This window comes from Lontra canadensis, unplaced genomic scaffold (genome assembly GCF_010015895.1).
Source record: "Lontra canadensis isolate GAN:19392208 unplaced genomic scaffold, GSC_riverotter_1.0 scaffold53, whole genome shotgun sequence".
Lineage (NCBI taxonomy): Eukaryota > Metazoa > Chordata > Mammalia > Carnivora > Mustelidae > Lontra > Lontra canadensis.
The window spans coordinates 13,452,885-13,462,281 of record NW_022631047.1 but is presented as its reverse complement, the minus strand read 5'-3'; positions in this window follow the sequence as shown (position 1 = coordinate 13,462,281).

Here is a 9,397-nt window from a genome sequence, read left to right as displayed (position 1 = left end):
CTGCATATCCGTGCTCGCTTTGGTCAGACTAGTTAGTGGGTGGAGAAGGAGGTCCAGGAGAAAGCCATAGAGAGAAATTGCTTCAGCCTGGTAGCTCTCCTGAATGACCCTGGGGGACCTGTGGAGCAGGTCTGCTGCTTTCTGCTGCCGCCTGGTGGCAGATGGGAGCAGTGCCTCCTTCCCTGGCCCTGCCAGCCTCTGGAGCTCCCCATAGGAGCAGGAGGAAAGTGCTCTCACCCCTGTCTGGAAACTAAATACTTCTTATATCCTCCTCCCGTGGCCTCAGCGGGGCTCCCCAGTACAATTGGCTTGGTTTGGGGGAGCCCAGCTTCAAGGGCATGGGGGCTGAGGCCGGCCAGGCTCCTCAGCCCCCCGCCTCCTCCCCAGAGTGTGCTGTGCTTTTTAGCCTGGCCCCCTTCCAGTCTGGACTATGGCGTTGTCTGTTGTGGGTGGTTTTCCTATTCCGCACAGCGGTGGGGCACCAGCTCTCCCCAGCTCCCTGGGCCCTCAGCCTCAGTCTTGATCTCTGCAGACAGCAGACACCACTGTCCTCTTCCCACATCAACTCACCAGGACTCAGCTGCTCCAGATCCCCTGGCTTTAAGCTCACCAGCATGTCCAGGAAAGTTTCTGCCCTGGCATGGGGGTGAGGGAGGTGGTGGGGGGTGGGCCTGGTTGGAGCTGGAGAGAACATCAGCCAGAGAAGAAGGGACTTCAGGGAAGCCACTCATTGGGCCCACAACATGGGCAATGAGCACGAATTTGACTCTTTCAAGTGCCCAGAGCACTACTTCAGCTGTGCGTGCGTGCGTGTGTGTGTTTACATACACATGTATGCGTAAAGAGCATAGCTATGCCTCTGTGGGTTGTAGGGTCATAACTTGGGGTCTGTTTTCATCTCATCGAGACTATTTAAGTTTTAAACTGGTGGCCCGAGCAGGCAGCCATGACTTGTTTGGCCACTATGATACTTAAAGAACAACTTTTTTCAAGGTGGATGCCTCCAGGCACCCTCCAGTTTGCCACAGACCCCCCTCCCCTGCCAAGTCCCTATTTCTCATACCTGACCTTTTCACACATTCATGCCTGAATGCATTTGCCTTCATAACCGGTGCCCAAGCTGAACAGAGAATTCTGCGCAAGGGAGGTCACCGGAACCCCCACTGGAGCAAGACAGGGACCCAACACAAGTGGTCTCACGAGTCCCAGTGCCTCCGAAGGGCTGGAAGTTCATGACTTGTTCATGAACTTCCCACTCTGTAGACCCTCTGATGCAATTTATTAATCCTGGGTCACCTCCCCCTCCCACCCAGGCTCTTCTCTTGCCCAAAGAAGGATGGTGGCTGAGTTTAATTGCGAAGCTGGATCTAAAATGTCAGTGCACGGCAGTCCCTAGGGGCAGGGTGGGCTCCAAAGCAAAAAATGTGGCCGTGTTTTCTGAAGTCTGGGGTCTCTCCTGCCTCCCAACCCCACTAGTGCAACCAGATGTGCTTAGAAATCATCCTTCCCCTTCCTTTATTTTAGGTAAAAGCATTTTTATCTGACTGGCACTCCTCTATGTCGTGAGGCTAAGAGTGTCCCTGCTTTTCCCTCACCACCCCCAGGCTGGGATTCTGGGGAGCCCACCCTCTAAAGCTGGGGTTTGCTGTCCCTAGCTGCTCACTTTGTCTTCCCTGTATGTCCCCCTTGCGTGGCTGGGTCTTGGTGCTGGCTTGAACTTGGCCTCTCCCCGTCCCATCTCCCCTGAGAGTCCAAGACGCTGCCCGGTGCAGGAGCTGAGGAGGGCGCTCAGGCGAGCTCAGCCCCCTCCACCCCATCCCCCTGAGCTGGGAGAGCTCTGGGAACTGAGAGGGGCCTTGAACTCTGCTGACACTGGAGCCTCTGACCTCAGGGGAGCTGATTTCCCATTTGCAGGCTGTGGTCTGTGTGTGTTGGGCCAGAAGGTGCCTGACTAGGGGAAACTGTTCCCCTATCTAGCCTGGCTTCCCCCTTTTACAGCTTCCCTACTCCATCCCATGCAGAGCCCCAGAAGAGGGTAGCTGGCCCTGGTTTGGGGCCTCCAAGAACTATCTGGGCTTCACCTCCAGCTCTTTGCCCAAATCCACCCTTCAGGTACGGGCCACCTTGAGGTTGACCCTTGACTTCCAGTTGGTCTCTTGTCTCTGCTGTCGCTGTCGACAGGAGGCACAGCTCTGCCCTTTCCGCTCCATCCCAGGGCCGCCCAGAGCCTCAGCTCAGAACTCCCCCAACTGGGTCAGAGAGAAAGATAGAGAGAGAGAGAATGTAAGCGCCCAATCTCTCAGCCTTGTGAGATTTTTGGCTGTGGAGGGGAGGGGACAGGGTTACAGGAATGGGGACTGGGGCAGGTGAAAGAAGAAGAATCAGATGGCATTAGGGGGAAACATGGTGGGGCAGAGGGACCTAGACTACACACCCTGGAAGAGAGCTCTATGAGGTTTTGGAGGAAAGAGCCAGGATGGCGCTTTGTGGGGAGGTATCATAATCACAAGGCTTGAGGTCAGCTCACTGGAAAGGCTAGCACCTTATTTTTAAACAGCCAGGGGATAGAAGGAGCTCCTTGGATAAACCTTCCAGTCCACCCCCTTCCTCCTTCTCCGCTCGGGACCCTGGTAGCCAGCATCCAAGACGGCTGTCTGTGAACCTCACCTCCTGGGACCCATGCCCTTGATCCACAGTGTGTGTGACAGAATGGTGGCAAGTGACTTCTTCTGACTTGACCTCTTGGGTCATTCGCTCAGAGAGGGGAGGGGTAAGCCAGTCGCCATGCCACGTGGACACTCAAGCACCCCAACAGAGAGGCCCATGTGGGTGGAACGGAGGCCTCGGACCAAGGGCCCTCACTGACGTGTCAGCCACGTGACTGAGCCACTGTGGAGGGGGGTCCTTCAAAAGGGACTAAAGAAGGATTGCTGATGTTGCAGGCCTGGCTGGTGTCGACTGTAACCTCACGAGGGGCTCTGTGCCAGGAAGGTCCAGCCAGGTGGGCCCTGAATTTGGAGCAGTTTATTATGCACCAGCAGGTAACCAATATGGGTCCTTGGCTCCCCTGCATACCAGAATCTCCCTGTTTGAGGGTCGGGTGCCACCCCCTCATCAGAGGCGACCCTCGGTACGCCCTGGGATTCCTCCCGTCTGAGCCCTTTGCCTTTCTCCCCCATCCTCACCACCTCTGGCCCTCCAAAGCCCTCCCAGGGCCCTGGGCTTTGCCCTCCTCTCCCTGCTCTGAGGCAGGGGAATCCGGCCTGCCACCCCGGTCCTCACGTGTCCACTCCCCGGTGGCCCAGGGCACGTGGCTTCCCTGCGAGTTTAGCTGCTCAAGAAAGTGATGCGGGCTGATCAGATCTGACAGGGAGGAAAAGCTTGCTAGACAGCGGTTGGCACAGAGAGGTCAGGAGGACAGCAGAGGGCTGCGGAGGGCCAGGCTCTGCGCCCAGCCGATGGGAGTACATGAACATAGCCTATACCCAGCCTGTCCTCAGCTGGAGGGGGTCTGGTGATGAAAGGACTGTCCCCATGAGAGGGGCTACAAGGCTATGACTTTTCATCTGTTCCAAAGTTGCTGGGTTTTTTTTGTTTTTGTTTTTTTTTAAATCAAGACCTTTGAGTTGGTGGTAGGACCTTTCTTTTCTGTAGGCATGATTGAAACGTGACTTTTTGTGCAAATTAGATGGCTAAATTATTTCTTTTGGAGCAAGAGGATCTACCTTTCTCTCCACGATACACAGTTGTATACCCCTTTATGGTTTTCCAGGAAATTTAAAAAAAAAAAAGCAATCAATGTTGATTCTATTAATTGCTTTTTCATCAATTGAAATGATCGTATCGTTTTTCTGCTTTAATCTGTTAATGTGGTGAATTATATTAATGGATTTTTTCCTAATATTTAACCATCTTTAATTTCTGGGACCCATCTAAGCCGGTGGTGGTCTACCATAGTCTTTGTTATTCACTGCCAGATTCAGTGTGCTAATATTTTGCTTGGAGTTGCTATATTCTGGCTAAATATACTCACAGAAGCAAGAGTGGCTTCTAGTTTCCCTTTCTCATGTTGCCTTGTCTACTTTCGTTTTTGCTTTTAAGATGACTTTAGCCTCGTGAAAAGCCATTTGGGCATTTTCTTTTTTTTCCCCCTCTCTGAAGGAGTTAATAAAAGGGTGGAACTTTCTGTTCCCTTGATGTATGGTAGACTTGTGTAGAACCATTCGACCTGGTCTTGTGTCGTTGTTTCCGTGGAGGGAGGTGGCAGAGAGATTTTTTAACACGTGCTCGAATTTCTTTAACGACCATTCATCTCAAATTTCCCATTTGTACTCGAGTGAGTTTTGGTAAAGTATTTTTCAAAGATCGTATTCATCTTACATGACGATTTTCAAACGTGTTGTTCTAAAGTGTGTAGTTTATTTATAGCTGGTTTGTAGTATTCTGTTTATAAAAACATTTCTGCAGGATTGGTAGCTAGGCGCCCCTTCCTGCCTCAGTTTATTTATCTGTGCCAAATCTCATTGTCATGATCAGTCTAATTGGAGGCTTGTCAATTTGATTAGTCTTTTCTTAGAACTAACTTCTGCTTCTGTTAATCCTTTCCTTTGTATATATCTTTTCTGTTTCTCTGTTTCTGCTTTTGTCTTGATTAGTTCCTTTTTCCTACTGCCTTTAAGATTATCCTGTTTTGTTTTGTTTTGTTTTTTGAGACTTTAACTTCTTAACGGGAACAATCCCGTCAGAGATAGCCGTTGGACTGATTAACCTGTTTGCTTCCAGGTCCGACATTCGGGGACTCTGTGGCTCCCTGCGATGGTGGACTAGGCTCCCTCAAGCCTGGGGGGTTGCGAGGGAGGCCACTTCCAAGCCCGGACGTCTTAGAAGGAGAAAGGATTGCAGGTTCTGGGGGCAGGGAAGCTGGGAATGTGGGAATAAGAGCCAGCTCTCCTGGAGGCTTCCTGCCTTCCCGCAGCTGGTTCCCACAACTTCTCCACAGCCAGCCTTGAGGTTCCTTAGGGTCATGGAAGCAGGAAACTCAGAGGTGCTCAGGGCTAGCTAGTGGGTCTAGGGCGCCTGGTTCTCTAGGGAAAGGAGCCACCCAGACCTGCAGGAGGGATGGGAGGACAGGGTGAGGAAAGAGTTTTCATCCGACTCCTTCATCTCCTGAGCCCAGTTCCCTCATCCTCCAGCCTCTTCCAGAACGGAATTTTCCCAGTGGGACTGGTTCTGTCTTCAGGCTGGAACAACATGGGGCCTCTCCCTGGGTCTGGCTCCTTCCTGGGAAGGAGAGAGAAGCAGATAAGAGGTCAGACTGCCACTTCAGGCCACAGTGCTCTTGTCGGGCCCCACATTCTCCTGGAGGGAACACGTCACCCTGCCCTGTGAAGACTTGCCTGGTGGTGGCCTCTCGGGGCCATGCTTTGTCCTGGGATGGAGAGCTCTCCTGAGTTCCCGTTCCCCAGACTCCCTGTCTGTGACCCTGGCTGCTCTCCTGTACCTCAGTGGCTCACTCTGTGGGTCAGAGGAAAGAGGGAGCCGATGGCAGCTGAGTAGAGCAAGTGAGGGGACCTCCTGGGCCAGGGGTCAGCAGGGTGCCGGAGTAGGGTGGAACCAGCCCTAAGAGGGAGCAGCCGTGAGCATCGGACTGGCACAGCATTGGTGAGCTATGGAACAGTGAGGTGTCCTCCTGAGCCATTTTCCACAAGCAATCTGACAAGAGTGGGCACAAGCGTCTGCCGCCAGGCTTCCTCCCTAGGCCCGGGTCCCTCAGTCCACAGAGTTCGCCTGTGCCTCCTGCTCTAAAACCACCTCCGTCCCAAATAGCTTCCTTCAGGGCAGCTCAGGAAGGACACCTGGAGTGGGCAGCCTCTTCACTTCATCCCAGTGGCCAACGTTTGTTGATTGATGGGGACTCCTGCAAAGCAGTGGTCAACAAGCCGCGTCTGTCAAGGCTGGGGGAAGGAAGGGAGGCGTACCAAGGTCCACAGCAGCCTTCTGCCAGCCCTGCGGGATGAGAAATTGACCCTACCACAGTTTTGGGTAATTCATGCTGAGGTCAGAAAGGTTGCCAACCCAGGTCTTGTGGGTAATGGGCCATGGAATCCATCCTGTTATTTAAAAAAGCAAATCTGAGTTTCCTTGGCGTGGGGTGACAGGGAGGAGGTGGACAGAGGGCTGCGTGCTGGCCCACTGGGCCCTGGGTGGGGGGCGGCGGGGGGCTCTTCCACACCAACTTTTGCTCTGGACAGTAGCTGCCCCCACCTGGCCAGCCCCTGGAAGTGCCTGCCGGCCTGTGTCCAAGCCCCCTCCTTCCCCACTGATGATGGTGCCCCTCCAACTGGAGTTTCCCAGGAGAAGCCCAATTTTATCATTTCCTCGGTCAAGATGGTTCTTTAAATGCATTTCAGGAAGCTACAGTAAGAATTTTCATGTAAGGACATTCACAGATTAGGAGACAGTCCTGTGCCAGAACGTCTCTGTTTTTGCCTCAGAAAGCTATGGTCATTCCACCCCCTGAAACTGCTCCCCTGTCCTGGGAACTGTTCTTGACTTTGCTGCATCTGGCTCCCTGCAGAGGCCTTCCTTGACTGTTCACCCTCTCCCCATCTCCCCCTCACCTCTCCTGCGCCACCACTTGCTCTGTGAAAACAGCTGGTCCCTTTGTGTTTCTGTGATAGCACCGCTCGGTGCGAGCTCCTGGAGGGCAGGACCCTTGTCTGTCCCATTCACTGGATGCCCCCCGCACCCGTACCAGTGCCCGGGGCATGCTGGGCTTCCTAACCTTGCTAACTGCTCCCTGAATTCTCACGCTGCTGTCCTGTTCTGGGCCATTGCTCTCAGGTGCCCCTTATTGGAAACATTCTCAATCAATGGCTGAGGAGTTTCTCCCTGCTCAAGGGTCACTATAGGGAGAGGCACTGGCCAAGGGACCCAGGGGGCTTCTGTTAGAGCCCCATGGTCTCCCTCTCTCACTAGACAAAGGGCGTTCCTTCCAGACGACCTCAGGGGCCAGAAGGCTTGGAGGATGGCGCCGCCCTGTGTTCCCACACAGCAGCAGCCCTTTTGGCCTTCAGCCCTCTCCCAGGCCTGGGCTGAGCTGGGTCCCCTCAGGGGTGCTCTCCAGGGACCCGTCCTCAGATTCCTGGGTCAGAGAGTTCCCAGGATGGGACAGGTCATTGCTGGCCCCAGACTTCTTCTGGAATTTCCCGTTTCCTGGAAGGAGGGTGAGGTCACGTTCCTTCTTACTTGAACTGGGGATAACGGGCCCCAGCCTGCGGAGCTGCCTGGATTCCTGGGTGTTCAGAGTTCTGGTCACCAGGAGAGTGGGTCACCCTCTTTACAGGTGTCCCCGGACCCTCCGCCCTGGCCAGTCACTCTTCTCCCACGGCGCAGTGCCTCTGAGGCGTTGGCTTTGCTGCAAGGCTCTGTCCTCTCTCCCCCACCAGGGGAAATCGCTCTCTGTGAAGCCCCTGTCCATAGCAGTGAATGCTCGCTCAAGCCCCTTGTCTCTCTCCCCCACCCTGATGCTCTTGTCCTCTCCTGCAGAATTTGGGCGTCCCCTCCTGCAACCTGCAGATGTCTGCCCCACACACTCCGTGCCCCACACATCAAGCAGTGCAGCTTGCCGGACCGTGCCCTCGGGCCTGTTGACTTCCACCTTCGGAAGGGCTCTCCACCCCAGGGCTGGTCAAAGCAGACCTGTGATTAGAAGGTCAGACATTCAGAGGCTGATGATCAAATGTGCTCAGTGGGACCCGGGGCCCCCAACATGGGCCCTCTCAACATGGCATAAGGCCAAGCATGGCAGATGGGGTCCTGACCCCTCCTCTCCCTCTCTGCGGGGAGGCACACTGGAGGTCATAGGGCTTCTTCCCTCTAACGTGGCCCGGGTCTCCACTGTTAGCGGCTCTCTTGGCTGAAAGGTGCGTGCGGGAGCGCGTGTATGCGCATGTGCGCTGTGTGGGTGTGGCTGTGTGGCTGCGCTGAGTGTTGGGGTCAGCTTCCCGGCCCTGTGCCCCCAGCTCTGACCCATCCTATGACTCCCGCACAAGCCCCCAACTCTTCTTTATTTCGGATGGGGCTTCCTAACCATGTCCTATGGTGGCACCGAGTTACCCCATCCCGGGGTCAGAGGTGACACCGCTGCGGCCAGAAGAGAGCAGCCTGGCAGTCCAGCTGCCCCCCAAAGCCCTCGGGGCTGAGGGCTGCACAGCAGCCTCTGGCTTCGGACTCTGGCCAACCGGATGCTCAGACTCAAGGTAGGACCTCCCTCTGAGAGAAACAGAACCAACGCAATTTGCTCAAGTGACATATTTCAATATAATCTCTAAAACTCTATGAATTGAACAGATAAAATACCTCTGGGCTATTTTGTTACAAAATATTTGCCATTTGGATTCATCGCTGGGTGCAGCCATCCTGCCTTTCCCTAGAGAGGTTTCTCTCCAATGAGGAGAAGGGGCAGATGCGGGGGGGGCGGTGCTGGAGCGGGTGGGGAGGATGTTTAGCAAGAAGGTCTGTACAGCAGGACACAGGGACAGATGGACAGATGGCTACCAGGGAAGCCTATTGGACGCAAAGAGACATTCTGGCAGGCTGTGGGGGAACGGGGTTCAGTCGGGGTGGGGGGGCTGCCCAGGGCCCAGCTCTGATTGATAGGTGTGTCTTGGAGACTAGCAGGCTTCCAGGCCAAGCTGCCAGGGTGGGGACTTCCAGCTCCAGTGGGGGACTTGCACAAAACTGTGTGGGAAAGCTGCTAATCGTTCCCACTCCTGCTTCTGAAGCTGGGGCCGGATGGATACCACTGAGAGGGGGCCCAGGTCCCCTAAAGTAAGGCCTAGAGAGCTGATCCAGTGGGTCTACCCTGGAGTGGGGGTAGGCCCACTGGAGTCATGGGGTGGGCCCACCTGGGGTCATGAGGGGGCCCACCTGGGGTCACGGGGGATGTGCCCAGGACGCTGTGTCTGGGGGCCCAGTCAGCACTCCACTGCCCGCCCCCCGCCCCACTGCCTCAGAGAGCAGGGAGCCATAGTGCACCTCCAGCCGGGCCCTCTGGGAGGGCTGGGCCCTGACGCTGCCATGGGGAGGAGCAGGCTTGTCCCACGTCTCTGGGGACAGGGAATGAGGTGGGTCCCAACCTCAGCTTGTTAGCTGATCGGAGGAGGGCAGTTAGAGCCAGTGGGAAGTCTGGCTTTTCTGACAGTGAGGGAGGCCATCAGGAATTAAAAGCCCCTCAGATCCCAGGCTTGGCTCCAGGTTCCGCTGACCCCAGGCTGATCTGCCTCCTAGGCCAGGCCTCCCTGCGCTGCCAGTGGGGCCCAGGGAAACCACCCCAGTGACAGTGGGTAAGCCCCTACCCGGGGAAGGGACCCTGTGACGCCTGGGCGTCTGGTCT